At 45.6% G+C, this 19682-nt stretch overlaps 1 protein-coding gene and 1 long non-coding RNA gene across 5 annotated transcripts in view; one reads left to right on the forward strand and one right to left on the reverse strand.

The window, feature by feature from the left end:
- The window catches only part of LOC122552646, a 6451-nt gene extending 4883 nt beyond the window's left edge, over nt 1-1568 (forward strand). The window contains exon 3 of the long non-coding RNA XR_006312439.1: nt 1558-1568. This is a non-coding gene — a long non-coding RNA (uncharacterized LOC122552646). The remainder of the gene's footprint in view (nt 1-1557) is intronic.
- Nucleotides 1-19682, reverse strand: part of smyd3 (SET and MYND domain containing 3) — a 796202-nt gene that overhangs the window by 236904 nt on the left and 539616 nt on the right. The window lies entirely within an intron of this gene.

A 19682-nucleotide genomic window follows, 5' to 3' on the forward strand; every position in this document is an offset into this window, starting at 1 on the left:
CTCCTTTTCCACCTATCCACTCCACCCTCTCCTCCCTGACCTATCACCTTCATCTCCTCCCCCACTCACCTATTGTACTCTATGCTACTTTCTCCCCACCCCCACCCTCCCCTAGCTTATCTCTCCACGCTTCAGGCTCTCTGTCTTTAGTCCTGATGAAGGGCTTTTGCCCGAAACGCCGATTTCGCTGCTCGTTGGATGCTGCCTGAATTGCTGTGCTCTTCCAGCACCACTAATCCAGAATCTGGTTTCCAGCATCTGCAGTTATTGTTTTTACCTACCAGCAACAGTAGAACAGCTCTTTCGGGGAGTGTTCAAGGGGCCAGAGTTGGAGGACACAGATATCTTGGATGTGGGGGTGGAGAAGGCGACAGAGATAGGACAGGGTGAGGCCTGGAAGGGATTTGGAAACAAGGATGAGAATTTTAAAATCAAGCAACTGCCTAATCAGGAGCTCAAAGTTGAATTTGAAAGACATTAAAGTCCAGTTGGCCCAAGACACCAGTACGTTGCCTTTACATTGGATCAAACTGATGCCAGTCCTTCAGCACTTCAGCTCTGATGCTGTGAGGCAGCAAATCAATAAAATCACTGTGAGCTGCTTAGGATGCAACATCTCCCAGCAAGGCCCCGTCGCTGGAGATAAGCAACAACAATGGCAAGGGCTTTTGTGCTTCTAATCCTCCAGCTGTGTTTCGTAGATTTGTTTGAATGACACCATGTTTGAGAACAATAGAATACAAGGAAAACAACCCAAGGAATTTAAGAAAGGAAACATGAAGCATCTGACAGATGGATTATTCATCCTTCAGTCCTTATCGATTGCTGGTCTCAACTGTCCTACATTGGCTGTCAGTCAGACCCAAACGCAGCTTTGAGGTAAGCCTGCAGTATAAGCCTGACCAGAAACAAATTCTCACCACATTACAGCTTTGTAAAGAGGCCTCGTGCTCTCAGTCTGTATTCACCTGTCAGTCTGTGGTAACTTATGATTTGATCACATATGCTGCTTAGTCCATGTGAAAGGCTTATCGTTGTACGTGCTGACTGCAGAGAAGCTAAGTATTGATAAAAGCATCCCAGAGGCTCTCAAGAACTCCACAACAATTGATGCAAAATCATCTCAAATTTTTTGGAGCATCAATTTTCACCTTCACTGCTGAGGAAAAGTTATGATTTGAAGATGCCAGTGTTGGACTGGGGTGTACAAACTTAAAAGTCACACGACACCAGGTTTAATTGGAAGCACACTCGCTTTCAGAGCACCACTCCTTCATCAGGTGATTGTGGAGGACACAATTCTAAGGCACAGAACTTATTGCAAAAATTTACAGTATGATGTAACTGAAATTATACACTGAAAAATACCTTGAGGAAAACTTAGTTGGTTAAAATTTGGTCCAATGTTATTGTTATCAATGCTTTCTCGGTAAGAGTATTCTGTCTTACTTTTGAGATTTTAAAGTCAAAAAATAATTTTTCAGAGCAACATGTTTCATGAGATTTTAGAAGGATGAGAGGAGATTTAATGAGGTTATGTAAATAAAGTACTTCAAGTAACCAAAGTCCCAAAGGACCATAGGGCTAATTTTTCATTGGAGAGGGATGACTCTTGGTGGTTTAACCTGAGAGTCACTACATCTCAACTTGATGTCAATGTCACTCTGCATTGCGAACTAGTCAGCCAACTGAACCAGCTGATCCCCCAGATGAAAAAGGAGATTGATAAAATATATGCAATGATCTAGAACAAGAGATCATAGTTTTTGGTTAAAGGGCAGCAGATTTAAAACAATGATGAAGAGAAATTACTTCTCTCAAAGGCTCATGGATCTGTGACCAGAGTGTGGTGGACACGAGGACACTGAATAAATTTAAGGAGGAGATAAACAGATTTTTAATTAGTAATGGGTAAATGTGTGAGGAGGATTGGGCAGGAAAGTGGAGTTGAGACCATGATGACATCAGCCATGACTGCATCACATGGTGGAGCAGCACGAGGGGCTGAATGGCCCACTCCTGCTCTTAGTTCTGATATTCTAGTTCTACACAGAACATCTAAACCACACTCTCTGCTTGGTTTGTCCCAGTGGTAATGGTGAAAATTTCACCTTGGGTATCTTACTTACTTTAATAAGTAACCCATTTAAAATAAATAAATCCTGATGGTATTCAAATGAAGGCTGATTGGAAAAACTCTGCTTGGAGGACAGTTTATTTTTTAATTTCCTTTGAGCTCCCTGGGTCCAAAATTCTGGAATTTCCCCTTTACACCCTTCTGCCTGTTCACCTCCGTTTTACCAGTAAGAGCTTCCTTAAAGTATCCCTCTCATCTGTCCAAACACCGCCCGTGTTGCTCAGAGTCTATCACACTCCTATGAATAGCCTTGAGGAGGTAATACCATGTTACAAAAACAGAAGTTGCTGGAAAATCTCAGTAGGTCTGGCAACATTTGTGAAGAGAAATCAGTCAACAATTCAGGTCCAGCAACCTTCCTCAGAACTAATGGTAGCTAGGAAAAAGTTGGTTTCGATGGAGAAGATAGAGTGGGGGAGAGAGTAAGGAGTAAATGATAGGTGGGGGTAGAGCTCAAAGAGAGGGAAGAGTGGTTGGACAGACAAAGGTGTGGATAACAATGTGGCTAGGAGGGTGAATAGGTGTTAATGGAGACTGTTAGTGGCTAACAATAATGATTTGGAGGAGCTGGTGTTGGACTGAGGTGGACAAAGTTAAAAATCACTCAACACCAGGTTTATTTGGAAGCACTAGTTTTCGAGGCGCTACCTCTTCATCATGACCATAAGACACAGAATTTATAGCAAAAGGGTTACAGTGTCATGGAGTCATAATGATATATTAAACAACTTTAGTTAAAAATTACACACCAGGTGATAGTTCTTAAACAAATTTATTTATAATCTAAATTTGTTTAAGAATTGTAACCTGTTTTTATGTAAGTTTTAACTCTGACTAACAATAGGTAATGTGTAACGGCAGACCATGTGATAACAAGGCCTGGTGTGTGGTGTGGAGGGTTAGGACATGGGAGAGTTGAAGCCCCAAAATTATTGAACTCAATACTGAATCTGGACGGCTGCAGGGTCCCCAAGCAGAAAATGCAGTGTTGTTCTTCCAACTAGCACAGGCAGAATAGTCGTATTTGTGGATTTTTGAAAGGAGGCAGAAGCGAGCTGGGGGCGTGGCGGGGGGGAGTGCAGGACTATCAGCTTGGAAACAGTGGTGGGGAGATCACCAGATGAAATGTGGTCAGTGACCATCGTTGATACAATGGCCTGATGTTCCATGGTGGGGTCATAGTCCAGGCGAAGGTAGGTGAGGTATCTGAGAGTTGGCGCTCAGCCTCTAAAATGCAGAGATCAGTACGCCAGACTATAACAGCACCACCCTTATTTGGCAGTGTGATAAGCAGGCTTAATAACATAGTCAGAGTTGAATAGAAGCACACAGAGTGCAGTCAGTTCGGAGGGAGACAGGTTGGATTTGGTGAAGGGTGGGCAGAGAAATCGAGGCGATCGATGTCATGACAAAAGTTCTCAATGAACAGATTGAGTGTAGGTAAAAGACCCAAGAGAGGGGTCCAGGTGGAGGGAGAGTGTTGGAGCCAAGCAAAGGGGTCTGTAGGACAGGGAGAGAACTCTTGTCCAAAGGAATGGGCACAGAGGTGAAGACGACGGAAGAGTTTGGCATCATGTCGCGCCCGAAATTCATTAAGGTGGGGACACAGAGGGAGAAAGCTGAGACCTTTGCTGAGTACAAAAATGTTATGGTTGGTTTATGAATACAAGTTGGTTGTCTCTTCTGTCAAGAAGATACAAACAAAACATTGCCCTTCATCAGTTCTAAAACACAATTTCATAGCTCTACCCCCACCTATCATTTACTCCTTACTCTCTCCCCCACTCTATCTTCTCCATCGAAACCAACTTTTTCCTAGCTACCATTAGTTCTGAGGAAGGTCGCTGGACCTGAATTGTTGACTGATTTCTCTTCACAGATGTTGCCAGACCTACTGAGATTTTCCAGCAACTTCTGTTTTTGTAACATGGTATTACCTCCTCAAGGCTATTCATAGGAGTGTGATAGACTCTGAGCAACACGGGCGGTGTTCGGACATCTGATTCAAATCTGATTTTAATCATTCTTGAATGATTCCTTTATGTGCTATGATTTAATTCAAGCAAATGTGATTAAAAATGTGATTTTGCCCAAAGGCAAAAATACTTCAGTTGTCTCCGAGACAACTGCCTTAAAGTTTCCTGTCCCAGCTTTAGAATCATGGTTGACCCAACGCATACCCCCTCGTGATTCAGAATTGCTTGTGGCACTCTGTAAAACATCTTCCATCTCTCTATAGTATGTCTACAAGATAACTGCTTTCAATATGGGGATCAGTAGCATTAATTTATAAACTTGATGTCACCAAAACCTTTGCTCCCCAAGCCTTAATTCACACCAAATCTTATTCATCCATTATAGAGTCTTGGAGCTGTACAGCACAGAAACAGACCCTTCAATACAACTTATTCATGCACACCAGATATCCTAAATTAATCTAGTCCCATTTGTCAGCATTTGGCCATATTTCTCTAAACCCTTCCTATTCATATATCCATTCAGACGCTTTTTAAAAGTTGTAATGGTACCAGTCTCAACCACTTCCTGTGGCAGCTCATTCCATACATGCACCACCATCTGTTTGAAAGGTTGCCGTTAGGTCCCTTTTAAGTCTTGCCCTTTTAACCTCAAACCAACGTCCTCTAGCCTGGCAAAAAGACCTTGGCTACACACCCTATTCATGCCCCTCATGATTTTATAAACCTCTACAAGGTTACCTCTCAGCCTCCGATGTTCCAGGGAAAATAGCCCAAGCCTATTCAGTTTCTCCCTCCAGATCAAACCCTCCAACCCTGGCAACAATTTTGTTATTCTCTTCTGAACCTTTTCAAGTTTAATAGCATCTTTCCGGTAGCAGAAATGAATGCAGTATCCCAATAGTAGCCTAATCAATGTCCTGTACGGCCGCAACATGACATCTCAACTCCTATACTCAATGTAGTGACCAATGAAGGCAAGCATAGCAAATGCCTTCTTCACTACTCTGTGTACCTGTGACTCCACTTTCAAGAAACTATGCACCTGCTACTGTTCAGCAACACTCCCTAGGACCCCACCATTAAGTATACAAGTCCTGAACTGATTTCCCTTACCAAAATGCAGCATCTCACATTTATCTAAATTAAACTCCATCTGCCATTCCTTAGCCCATTTGCCCATCTGATCTAGGTCTCATTATATTCTGAGGTAACCTTCTTCACTGTCCACTACACCACCTATTTTGGTGTCATCTGCAAACTTACTAGCCATTCCTACTATGTTTACACCCAAATCATTTATACAAACGAGGAAAAGCAGTGAACCCAGCCTTGATTCTTGTGGCACACTGGTGGTCACAGGCCTCTAGTCTGAAGAACAGCCCTCCATCACGTCCCTGTGTCTCCTACATTCCAGCCAATTTTATTTCCAATCGGCTAGCTCCCCAATGACAACGAGAAAACACTCATTACCCCATTCAGCCTACATACCCCATGAAGTTCCAATCTCTAGAGCTCCCTACTAATATCTTCATTAATATCTGTCCTCTAATATTTGCCAAGTGCCTGTTTATGATGTCCATTGTTCTCAATAATAGCTGTTGCTCTCTGTTGACTTCCACTGCCTCTACTAATGCCTCATGTCCTGCAATAATATCTCTTCTGTCTGTTTTGTTTCCCCCAAGGCCATGAGTTTCCATTGGATTGGTCCCTGCTTATGAAGAAAGTACTGCAGTGATTTGCCTTTGCTTTCTGTAGGATAGCTGAATAGGAGATTCACTCACTGTAACCATCTGCCAGCAGGCATCCTGAAAGGATTTACAGGCTGAGAATCAACAGCCACATTATGAACACACTTTCCACAGACAAATCACACTGAGGTGGCACTCGAATCCAGAGTTTCAGGCCTGGAATAGGGATTTTTTGCACCACATGACCTCCTATCTCATCTTCAGTGTGTGACGTTGACTATCAATCTCTGCCACTGATTATTTCTACTTCTATCACTTACCTACTCAAATGTAGCCTCTTAACTCTTTTTAAAAGAGCCAGACAAGCAAAGACAAGGTGGATAGCAAGATGCACAAATTAGAGTTGTAAATCTGGGGTGGAAATCTGCTCGCAGTGATGTGTGTCATGGTGGTATTCGTGGCAGAATCAGGTGAGAAGACCAGTGTGGGCTCCCTCGATGTCAGGAACATCTGGTGCCATCTTTTATGCTTTTCACAAGTGGCAAGCCAAGCGGTGAGTTGGCAAATAAGGGGAATTGCTTGTCAAATGCAATGCGAACAGCCCAATTCACCTCATTAGTACCAGCCAGCTCAGCACTGTCCCCATGACTTGTCCTACCTGCCCTTCTTCTTTTCCACCTATCCACTCCACCCTCCACCCCCAACCTATCACCTTCATCCCCTCCCCCACTCACCTATTGTACTCTATGCTACTTTCTCCCCACTCCCACCCTCCTCTCACTTATCTCTCCACCCTTCAGGTTCTTTGCCTGTATTCCTGATGAAGGGCTTTTGCCTGAAACGTCAATTTTACTGCTTCTCAGAAGCTGCCTGAACTGCTGTGCTTTTCCAGCACCACTCTAATCTAAACGCTGGTTTCTAGCATCTGCAGTCATTGTTTTTACCTAGCTTCCAAAACATGTCAAACAAGCTAGACATAGAAAAATCTCGACATGGAAATTAGCGCAGGGACCTAGGGACTTCCACTTAGTCTGAAAGATTTCCATGGACCAAACACCATCTCAGAGCATGATCCACAGGCACCCACTGCATACACACCTCATCCACAGGCAAAGGTATCTATGAGTTGCCATCCCTCACGACCATCAAGGCATCTCTCCAATACACTTGCAAAATGCTCAGGAAGCAGACTTGCATTGCAAGGCTGACCAGGAACTACAAAGACACTTTGGGAGCACTGACAGGCACCCAGCTCAAAGATTAGACCATGAGGAATCTCAGGTCTTTTTCCTAACTGTTGGTGTTCAACCACTTAGTATCTAGCTACATGCTCAAGTGTTCCTGCCTTGTCTTGCTGCACCTGTTAAGAGTCTTGGGGCTTCAGCTCGAGCCAAAGGCTCTCAGTTCTGATGCATTAACGTGCTCTTTATTGCAGACACAGACAGGCTGAATGCTGAGAAACTGGGGGAGGGGGGAGCAACCCTCTGAGGTGTTGGAGGACAAGAACACTGGCAAGAGGGTGTCCTTTCCATGACAGGTCTCAGCTGCGTGTGATGCTGGAAACCAGACAGGAACTGATTGGCACACGGCTCCAGGAGGTGGCAGCTGGATGCAGCAAACCATCACGGACTGTGAAAAGAGGCTCTTGTGATACAGTAGTAGTGTCTCCACCTCTGAGCCAGGAGGTCCGGGTTCAAGTCCCGCCTGCATCAGAGATGTGTAATAATGTCTCTGAACAGGATGGTCAGGAAGTATCTGGCCTTGTTGGTCATTATGCCAGCATTTGATTTACCCTGTGTGGGGTACACTGAAACTTCTGCTGGGTTTGATTGTGTGCCCTTTGGGTGGCTATGGGTTAAAGCTCATGTTTGTATGTGTCCAAATGTTGACCTGTATGCGATGTTCTCCCACTGGACAATGATAAGCTGCATGTATCCAGTGGGCACTAGGTTAGAGGGTGTTCAGATGGGATGTACCTATGGATAGGTAAAGTGTGCTATCTGGTGGCTACACAGGGACTGGGGGAGAGACTGGTGGGCGAGGGAGTGTTAGCCACTGCTCTGTGCCATGGGCAGTATGACTTGGTGTCTGCTATGCCAGTAACGGGCAATGCTGGATTGTCCAGGTACACTGCAGCATCTCATAGAGGGTCTGGGCGAAAGGGATACCAGTCTTTCAGTAGGTATGATTGAGTGGCGAGTTGTTCTTGGAACAAAACATGGTAAGATGCAGCTAGAAGCAGACATGATGGACTGGAAGGGGTGGGGTAGCTAGTTAATGAGACGCGTTCAGTAAGGTATGGCGATAAATCTCACTGGGCCACGCAGTGGGAATCACTCCAACAAATTCAACACTACTGGCATTTAGTCAAAGCAAACATAAGATGTATCTCCTGGAGTTCCCCAGTTTGGGAGGAGAGGAGATAATAGGATTTATGGTGGGGAAGAGCTGCAGGGAATGGGAGTTGGAAGTTTGGCGGCACTAATGGAGAGCTAGTGTCAGGATGTGGAACTAACTGAGAAAGGAGAAGGGGGTCTGTGAGCCTGAGTTGCTAATAGTTTTCATCCAAATCAGTTTTGCTCAATTAAATTTCCAAAATCTGGTGTTTCCTTTCCCACACAGCTGAATTCAGTTGAATGATTTTGATCTAAATATAAACCAAACACAGATTCCCATAATTACCCTTCGCAATTAACCAAACCCTTTGCCTGAAATGCCGCAGCACTTGACTCCCTTTTATTTCTTTGTGTGGAATAGAAGCCCAGACGTTCCTTTCCCACTATGAGGGTGTTACAGCTTACCACAGGCCCAGGGAATCCTATTGACATACTTTGGAGAATTTTGCATTGTACATTTGCTCAGAGAGTGGGTTCCCGCAGGACTGGGGCTCTGTGACCCAAAGAGAGGCCTACAGTGGCTACATCAGTTACAATCTCGCAGTAACTGCCTGATGCCAAGGCCCTGCAAGGTTGGCTGAAATTGCCTGACCCAAATGTCCTCAGCAACACTGAGATGCCTTTGAGAGCATCTTGGTAGAGGAATGCTCACTCCTTCATCCTGGGGCCGCAGCACTGCCACTGCTTGCATTCCTACCGATATCCACCCTCTGACTGGACTAACTCGCAAGGGGAAGAGGGGGCAGCCACCGTCTACTAGTGTGTGCCAACTCCTCCAGTTCACCAGTGTATTAACATGGCCCCTCCATGCTGTCATTTTACAATTCCAATGCCCAACCACCCACCTGAGTGTGTTCACCTCTCAACCTCTGACACTCCAGGGAAAACAGCCCCAGCCTATTCAGTCTCTCCTTATAACTCAAACTCTCTAATCTCGGCAACATCCTTGTAAACCTTTTCTGAAAACGGGCCAAATGCTGGCAACTGTTTTAGATTTATTTAGGATAACTGTTCAGCATGGACGGGTTGGACCAACGGATCTGTTTCTGTGTTGTACAGTTCTATGACTCTATGACTGTGTGACATCATAGCCTGTGGTCTCTCTGAAATTGGGTTCAAGATGGTAATCTTCTTAACCAGAGTTGTGAGTGCACTATTCAAGGTTAATAGTACATGATACACACTCTTTCACACCTTGGGTGGAAATGAGTGATAAATGGCATCTATGAATCTAATATAAATTATTTTAATTGTGACTTTTATGCTGAACCTATGTGCTAAGATTCACAATTGTAATTCACACTGACTTACTGATCATCTCCAGATCATGCCACTGAAATAAGAGCAAATGTAGACCAATCAGCTCCACGAGTCCTCTCCACCATCCAATAAAGTCACGACTGATCTGTCTGTGCTTCAAGCTCCATATTCCCCATTCACTCCCAATAATCTTTGATTAATCCATCCATTTTGGCCAGAAAAATATCCAATGACCCTGTCTCAACCTGCTTCTGAGGCAGAGTTCTCAAGTCACACAAGCCTCTAAGAGGTATAATTTCACCTCACTTCTGTCCGAAAGAGGACACATCTTAGTTTAAAGCAGTGCTTCTAGTTCTGGACTGATGCACAAGCTGAAACAGCCTCTCCACGTCCACCATGTCAAAGCCACTCAAGGTTCGACACAATTCAATCAAGTCAACCCTCACTTCAAGCCCAACCTGCTGCACCTTTATGTCTTCTGCCAATTTAACTATCATGCCTTTGCTTCCCTCATCTAAGTCAATGATGTAAATCATAAAAAGTTGAGGCCTCAGCACCAACCCCTGCGAGACTCCACTCACCACATCCTGCCAACCAGCTGTTACCCATAATAATATGTTACCCCCATATTATGAGCTTTAATTTTCCACAACATCCTTTGATATGGCACCTTAGAGAATGCCATCTGTAATTCCGAGCACAGAATGGTTACAGGCTCCTTTTTATCCACAGCACATGCAACAACCTCCAATAAATTGGTTGAAGATGGTTTCTCTTTGACAAAACCATTCTGACTCATCCCCGATTACCTTGAGATTTTCGAAGTGTGCAGCTGTAATCTTTTTAATGATCGATTCTAACACCTTCCCCACGATAGACTTAAAGTTTATTCTGCTATAGTTTTCTGTTTCTGCCTCCCTCCTCTTCTTAATAGAGGGGTTATATTTGCTACTTTCCGGTTCAATGGACTTTTTCCTAAATCGAGAGACTTTTGGAAAATTAACATGAACGCATCAACTACCCAAGTTGCCATTTCCTTTAAGACGCTGGGACAACGTTCAGCTGTACCCAGAGATTTACCAGCCTGCAGTGCCATCAGTTTGGTTAGTACCACTTCCCTCCTGATTGTAATTTCATTATGTTCCTCCTTCCATTCCACCTCCTGATTTACTGCTATTACAGGAATAATTTCTGCATTTTCTATAGCGAAGGCAAGACCAAAGTATTTGTCCATTTCATCCACCATTTGCTTATTATCTACTATAAACATCCCTTTCTCACTGCCTGAAGGACCAACATTCACTTCACTTCCTTGTGTCCTTTTTAAACAATTGTAGAAACTGTTGCTCTCTGCTTTTACATTCCGAGCTAGCCTCCTCTTGTACTATAATTTCTTCCTCCTGATTAACCTTTTAGCCATTCTTTAGATTCTGATTAATCATGTACCTGCCACTTGTCTTAGTCTGTTTTATGAAGTTTGATGGTTTCCCTAGCTCCTTTAGTTAAACATGGATGTGGGTGCTCCCTTAATAGTGTTTCTTTATACTAGAAATATTCTTGCTCTGAGCATTCTGAAATATCTCCTTTAATGTCTGCCAGCATGTATCAATTGGCCCTATCCCCCAGCCCAGTAACTCAGTTCACTTCAGCTAGCTTGGCTTTCATGTCAATATACTGGTCCTTATTTAGGTGTGAAATGTTAATATTAGACCCAATCACTTCCCTTTCAAACTGGATGTAATATTAAATCATAATGTGGTCGCGAAATGAGTATTATTTGTCAGTATTCACACTGGAAAAAGACAGCGTTGTCGAAGAGAATACTGAGATACTGGCTACTAGACTACACAGGATTGACGTTCGCAAGGAGCAGGTGTTAGCAATTCTGGAATGAGTGAAAATAGATAAGTCCCCTGGGCCAGATGAAATTTATCCTAGGATTCGCTGGGAAGCCAGGGAAGAGATTGCTGAGCCTTTGGCCTTGATCTTTACATTGTCATTGTCTACAGGAATAGTGTCAAAAGACTGGAAGATAGTAAATGTTGTCCTCTTGTTCAAGAAGGGGAGTAGAGACAACCCTGGTAATTATAGACCATTGAGCCTTACTTCAGTTGTGGGGAAGTGTTAGAATTGATCTAAATCGATAAGAGATAAGATTTAGAATCATCTAGAGAGAAATAAGTTGATTGGGAATAGTCAACATGGTTCTGTGAAGGGTAGGTCGTGCTTCACAAGTCTTATTGAGTTCTTTGAGATGGTGACCATACAGGTGGATGAGGGGAAAGTGGTTGATGTGGTGCATATGGATTTCAGTAAGGCATTTGATAAGGTTCGCAACCATAGGCTATTGCACAAAATATGGAGGCATGGGATTGAGGGTGATTTAGCGGTTTGCATCAGAAATTGGCTAGTTGAAAGAAGACAGAGGGTGGTAGTTTATGGGAAATGTCCATCCTGGAGTTCAGTTATTAGTGGTAAAATGCAAGGATCTGTTTTGGGGCCACTGCTGTTTGTCATTTTTATAAATGAGCTGGATGAGGGGATAGAAGGATGGGTTAGTAAATTTGCGAATGACACTAAGGGTAGTGGAGTTGTGATAGTGCGGAAGGATGTTGTAGGTTACAGAGGGACATAGAAAAGCTGCAGAGCTGGGCTGAGAGGTGGCAAATGGAGTTTAATGCGGAAAAGTGTGAGGTGATTCACTTTGGAAGGAGCAACAGGAATGCAGAGTACTGGGCTGATGGTAAGATTCTTGGGATTGTAGATGTGCAGAGAGATGTCAGTGTCCATGTACATAGATGTCTGAAAGTTGCCACCCAGGTTGATAGGGTTGTTAAGTGGGCATACGGTGTAAGCTTTTACTGGTAGAGGGATTCAGTTTTGGAGACACGAGATCTTGCTACAGCTGTACAAAACTCTGGTGCGGCCACACTTGGATTATTGCGTACAGTTCTGATCACCCCATTATAGGAAGGATGTGAAAGCTTTGGAAAGGGTTCAGAGGAGCTTATGCCCGAAACGTCGATTCTCCTGTTCCTTGGATGCTGCCTGACCTGCTGTGCTTTTCCAGCAGCACATTTTCAGCTCTGATCTCCAGCATCTGCAGCCCTCACTTTCTCCTCAGAGGAGATTTACTATGGTATAGAGGGAAGGCCTTATGAGGAAAGGCTGAGGGACTTGAGGCTGTTTTCATTAGAGAGAAGGTTGAGAGGTGGACTTAATTGAGACATATAAGATAATCAGACGGTTAGATAGGGTGGACAGTGAAAACCTTTTTCCTTGGATGGTGATGGCTAGCACGAGAGGACATAGCTTTAAATTGAGGGGTGACAGATATAGGACAGATGTCAGAGGTAGTTTCTTTACTCGGAGACTAGTAGGGGCATGGAATGCATTACCTGCAACGGTAGTAGACTCGCCAACTTTAAGGGCATTTAAATGGTCATTGGATAAACATATGGATGAAAATGGAATAGTGTAGGATAGATGGACTTCAGATTGGTTCTATAGCTCGGCGCAACATTGAGGCTGAAGGGTCTGAACTGCACTGTAATGTTCTATGGTCACTGATACTTAGGGTACCTTAACAATCGTTAATTAATTAATCGTGCCATAATACCCAAGTCTACTTTAACGTGCTCTACGGTCACATCTAAACGTGCTGCTCTAAGCAACCATCTATGAAATCATTCCATGAACTCCTCAACCATGCATAATCTGCCAATCTGATTTCTCCAGTTTATGTGTAAAATCATCCATTACTATTGCTAGCCCTTTATCACAAGCTCTCAATATTTCTGATGTGCACTTTGTCCCACATAGTGGTTACTGTTAGTGGGGGGGCCTGTGGACCGCTTCCACAAGGGGCATCTTTTCCCATTTATTCCTCATCTCCTCCCAAACCCATTTTATGTCATGCTCTTCTGACGCAAGCTCAATTCTAATGAATTCTCGATCAACGGTGCCATCCCAACTACCTTTTCCACCTTACCCTTTATCTTCAATGTCTTATACTCAACGCTCATGATCCAATCCCTGACATTCTGCAGGCATGCCTCTGTACTGGTTCTCAGATCATGTTCATTTACTTTAATGTGTGCTGTCAATTCATCTACATGTGTTCAGATAGAGAGGCTTTAGTTTTGTCTTATTATTACCTTTATGACATGGAGTCTTGATTATTGGATATTCCTGTCACTTTCCTCTCTATCCCTTCTTCTCATTCCCCATATCATTATTTTCCTCTCTCACCTAGTCTCTACTCTTTGATAAACCATTCCTTTCCACATTTGATTCGTTACCCCTGCTATTTAGTTTAAAATTCTCTCGGTTTCCTTAATTACGCAGTTTTGCAAGAACTGTCCAAATCTGGTTTAGCTGTCAACCTTCCCAATGGTACAGCCCTGACTTTCCCCAGGACTGCTGCAGCCCTCACTTTCCCTAGGACTAGTGCAGCCCTGACATTCCCCAGGACTGGTACAGCCCTCCCTTTCCCCAGGACTAGTACAGCCCTGACTTTCCCCAGGACTGCTGCAGCCCTGATTTTCCCCAGGACTGGTGCAGCTCTGATTTTCCCCAGGACTGGTGCAGCCTTGACTTTCCCCAGGACTGGTGCAGCCCTGACATTCCCCAGGACTGGTGCAGCCCTGACTTTCCCCAGGACTGCTGCAGCCCTCACTTTCCCCAGGACTGGTGCAGCTCTGATTTTCCCCAGGACTGGTGCAGCCTTGACTTTCCCCAGGACTGGTGCAGCCCTGACATTCCCCAGGACTGGTGCAGCCCTGATTTTCCCCAGTACCTGTGCAGCCCTCACTTTCCCCAGGACTGCTGCAGCCCTGACATTCCCCAGCACTGCTGCAGCCCTGACATTCCCCAGGACTGGTGCAGCCCTGACATTCCCCAGCACTGCTGCAGCCCTGACATTCCCCAGGACTGGTGCAGCCCTGACTTTCCACAGGACTGCTGCAGCCCAAACTTTCCCCAGTACTGATCCAGCCCTGACATTCCCCAGCACTGCTGCAGCCCTGACATTCCCCAGTACTGCTGCAGCCCTCACTTTCCCAAGGACTGGTGTAGCCCTGACTTTCCCCAGGACTGTTGCAGCCCTCCCTTTCTCCAGGACTGGTGCAGCCCTGACTTTCCCCAGTACTGCTGCAGCCCTCCCTTTCCCCAGGACTGGTGCAGCCCTGACTTTCCCCAGGACTGATGCAGCCCTGACATTCCCCAGTACTGCTGCAGCCCTCACTTTCCCCAGGACTGGTACAGCTCTCACTTTCCCCAGGACTGGTACAGCCCTGACATTCCCCAGGACTGGTGCAGCCCTCCCTTTCCCCAGGACTGGTGCAGCCCTGACTTTCCCCAGTACTGGTGCAGCCGTCCCTTTCCCCAGGACTGGTGCAGCCCTGACTTTTCCTAGGACTGGTGCAGCCCTCCCTTTCCCCAGGACTGGTGCAGCCCTGACTTTCCCCTGGACTGGTGCAGCCCTGACATTCCCCAGTACTGCTGCAGCCCTCCCTTTCCCCAGGACTAGTGCAGCCCTGACTTTCCCCAGTACTGCTGCAGCCCTCCCTTTCCCCAGGACTGGTGCAGCCCTGACTTTCCCTAGGACTGCTGCAGCCCTCCCTTTCCCCAGGACTGGTGCAGCCCTGACATTCCCCAGGACTGGTGCAGCCCTCCCTTTCCCCAGGAGTGCTGCAGCCCTCACTTTCCCCAGTACTGCTGCAGCCCTGACTTTCCCCAGGACTGGTGCAGCCCTGACATTCCCCAGTACTGCTGCAGCCCTCCCTTTCCCCAGGACTGGTGCAGCCCTGACATTCCCCAGGACTGGTGCAGCCCTCCCTTTCCCTAGGAGTGCTGCAGCCCTCACTTTCCCCAGTACTGCTGCAGCCCTGACTTTCCCCAGGACTGGTGCAGCCCTGACATTCCCCAGTACTGCTGCAGCCCTCCCTTTCCCCAGGACTGGTGCAGCCCTGACTTTCCCCAGGACTGATGCAGCCCTGACTTTCCCCTGGACTGGTGCAGCCCTGACTTTCCCCAGTACTGCTGCAGCCCTCCCTTTCCCCAGGACTGGTGCAGCCCTGACTTTCCCTAGGACTGGTGCAGCCCTTCCTTTCCCCAGTACTGCTGCAGCCCTGACTTTCCCTAGGACTGGTGCAGCCCTCCCTTTCCCCAGGACTGGTGCAACCCTGACTTTCCCTAGGATTGGTGCAGCCCTCCCTTTCCCCAGGACTGGTGCAGCCCTCACTTTCCCCAGTACTGGTGCAGCCCTCCCTTTCCCCAGGACTGGTGCAGCCCTCACTTTCCCCAGTACCGGTGCAGCCCCGACATTCCCCAGGACTGGTGCAGCCCTGACATTCCCCAGTACCGGTGCAGCCCCGACATTCCCCAGTACCGGTGCAGCCCTGACATTCCCCAGGACTGGTGCAGCCCCGACATTCCCCAGTACCGGTGCAGCCCTGACATTCCCCAGTACCGGTGCAGCCCCGACATTCCCCAGGACTGGTGCATCCTGACATTCCCCAGGACTGCTGCAGCCCTCACTTTCCCCAGTACTGCTGCAGCCCTGACTTTCCCCAGGACTGGTGCAGCCCTCCCTTTCCCCAGGACTGGTGCAGCCCTCACATTCCCCAGTACTGCTGCAGCCCTGACTTTCCCTAGGACTGGTGCAGCCCTGACTTTCCCCAGGACTGCTGCAGCCCTCCCTTTCCCCAGGACTGGTGCAGCCCTGACTTTCCCCAGGACTGGTGCAGCCCTCACTTTCCCCAGGACTGGTGCAGCCCTGACATTCCCCTATACTGGTGCAGCCCTGACTTTCCCCAGTACTGCTGCCAGTGTCCCTGTTCTCCCACACTTCCCTTTGAGGCACTCGTGAATGCTATGCTCATGAAAGAATAAGGTCTATTGAAAATATTTATTGTACGTAACGGAATGTTTTCTCCAGTTAAGAATACAATGAAGCACTGTGTCCTTGGTCTCTAATGTTCGTGATTTTCGTTTTCACTCTCTTTTAGTATTAATTTTCTTTCTCCCATTGTGTTCGATCCTCTCTTGAGGGTTTTGATTCAGTTTCAGGTCAAGTTTTACAGGGAATGCTGGTTGATTACACTCGATCTAACTTGAGGCAGATTATCGTGCCCCACGCTAAAACCTTTGCAGGTAGCACAGGCCAGGATTTACAAATGGGACTGCCCTGCTTATAACTAACTCTGCAAACTCACTAAATTAATGGAAAGGGATCCTGGCCAATATTTATCCTTTAACATCCTGAAATCGTTGATCTGGTCAATACTCACTGCACTAGTGATCCAGATGTCAGATTGATGCTCCAGCCAAATGTATTCAAATCCCACCGTGGGATCTGATGGATCTTAAATTCAAATTAATAAAAGGTTTATAAAATCATGAGGGGCATGGACAGGATAAATAGACAAAGTCTTTTCCCTGGGGTGGGGGAGTCCAGAACTAGAGGGCATAGGTTTAAGGTGAGAGGGGAAAGATATAAAAGTGACCAAAGGGGCAACTTTTTCACGCAGAGGGCGGTGCATGTATGGAATGAGCTGCCAGAGGAAGTGGTGGAGGCTGGTACAATTGCCACATTTAAAAGGCATCTGGATGGGTATATAGGAATAGGAAGGGTTTGGAGAGATATGGGCCCGGGTGCTGGCAGATGGGACTAGATGGGGTTGGGATATCTGGTCGGCGTGGATGGGTTGGACTGAAGGGTCTGTTTCCATGCTGCACATCTCTACGACTCTAATTCTGGAACATAATGGTGATCCATTATAAAAGGTTGTAAAGACCTATTTAGTTCACTAATGTTCTTCAGAGAAGGAAATCTGCTCCTTACCCAGTCTGACCAACATGTGAGTCGAAATTCACTGCAATACTCTAAATTGCCCTCTAAAATGCTCCAGCAATTCACTCAGCTTTGGGGCAACTAGGGACGGACAACACTTGTCGGTCTTTCTGGCAATGACCATATTCCTTGAAAGAATAAAAAAACTTGTTGATGCTTGCGCACCCTGCTGTGCACAGATGGGTACCTCTCCCTCTCTCAAATTCACTGTCATTGGTAGTGAAGTGTTTTGGAGTGTTCTAATGTGGTGAAAGGCACCATATAAATGCAAGTTCATTCATTCTTTCTTTTGCTGCCAGACTTTACACAAATTAAAGCCTTCCTGTTAAAAATGCCTGCAGCGCACACAATCGATAACAATTAGTGACTGCAGAATACAAGATCCACTCAATAACGGACACATAGCAGAGAATGAGACAAGTCATGGATGAGTGATCAAGGTGACCTTCAAGACTGGATTAAATTCTTTGCGTTATTGCTTCCCCCTGAGTACTGTGATTATACAGCTCAACTCATGTAAACAAAATGCCAGGAAAGGAAATATTGGATAAATTATGCAAATAGGGGAACACATGAACAAAAATGGAACAGGCCTCTGCCACTTGACAATTTGTTTCTCACAGAATCAGAGATGCACAGAGGGCTGGATCTTACAGTGTTCGGAGGGGGGGGGGGAGATGGGAAACAGAAACTGAGTTGCCCACATTGCCTCTGCTCTACTAATCCAGGAGCCGGAGACTGAACTAAAATGGACTTTGTCTTAATTTTTTTTTCTTATCTATGCCTTCTGTTATTAATATTGGCGCTGTGGTATTGCCACTTAAACCCTTTTCACTGTTTTTTAGTTTTGGAAAAAATACTAGTGACAATAAAAGACTATTCTATAAATGACTATGCTATTCGTCCGATCAGGCATCAGACAGTCATTTGCTGACCGTCAGAATGGAAGGACAGATTGCACTGATGAAGCTGGTCGCTCCTTCAGTACAACAACTCATCGTTATATAGCACCTTTAACACAATGAATATCTCAAGGTACTTCACAGGGGACATTATAAAGTATGACACTAAGCCACACAAGGTGATATTTGGTTAGATGACCAAAAACTTGGTCAAAGAGGTAGGATGTAAGGAGTCTCTTAAAGGAGGCAAGTGAGGTAGAATCACAGAAAGATGTTGGGAGGTGTTTCTGGACCTTGATGTCGAGACAACAGAATGCTTCCCCACCAGTGGTGGACGAATTATAATCAGAAATGCAAAACAGGCCAGACTTAGAGCAGCACAGATATCTCAGTAGAGGTGTAGATTATTTAATGAGGTGCTAAAGAACATTGAAAGACAGTGAGAAGCTTTCTCCTTCTGGTGGGGAGTTCACAACAAGGGGACATAACCTTAAAGTTCAGGGCTGGTGTCACAAAATGCTCTTCATATGAAAGGTGGCAGAAATCCAGGACACTCTCCTCCAAAACACTATTGGAGGCCAGAACTCAACGGAAACTGGTTGGGATTGATTTTTGTTCGGCAATCGTTTTAAAAATCCTAGACCTCAGGCAGGTAGATGGAGTTAAGATATAAATTAGCCACAATCTATTTGAAATTGGGGGAAGATTTCTGAGGGGCTGAGTGACTGACCACCTCCTCATCCTATGAGTGAACGGAAAGAGAGGTGCAGACACGAGATTTAAAATCAAAGAAAACAACATGTCAGAGACCCTCTTCTGACCAATATTATTGGGGGGAGGATTGGTTTGTTCTGTGAAATACTGTTGTAAAGTGAAAAGTTTGCACCTTAAAAGGGTTTGTATCTTAAATTACTGTTAACACAAGCCACTGTGTATAGGTCCCATAACTTGTTGGTCAGTCTGAAGCAGCAGCAACAGGAGTAAGATGTTCTACACTGAGCTCCCAGTGAACATTATCTGTATATCATCCGAACCCACATTATTGTTTCACCAGTTCTTGAGTATGATTGGTATGTCTCTGTCTAAGAGATGAATGGAGCAGTGATTAGAAATTTCCACCATGAAGTAACACATCTACAAATCCCATCATCCATAAAAATTCAACCTGCGTCGGAATTTATGGTCCTCCCATGTGAGATGAGCTCAGTTATAACTCCCTCCATCGTTCCACCAATCAATAAGCTACAATATAGCCTGTGTCTGTTTTAATACCAAGTCAATACGGTTGTATTTCAATATGAGTGTCCAAAAGACAAAGCACGTGCACCAGGATTTCCTGAGCACGATGGATCAATACTTCCCTCAACATGAGCATTATCGAGCTAATCTTACTGAAGCCAAGAAAGGACTCTGCTCACACTGAAGCAGTGCAGTTATTTTCCTGAGATTCTCTCATTTTCTGCTG

Source organism: Chiloscyllium plagiosum, chromosome 9, assembly GCF_004010195.1.
Source record: "Chiloscyllium plagiosum isolate BGI_BamShark_2017 chromosome 9, ASM401019v2, whole genome shotgun sequence".
Taxonomy (NCBI): domain Eukaryota; kingdom Metazoa; phylum Chordata; class Chondrichthyes; order Orectolobiformes; family Hemiscylliidae; genus Chiloscyllium; species Chiloscyllium plagiosum.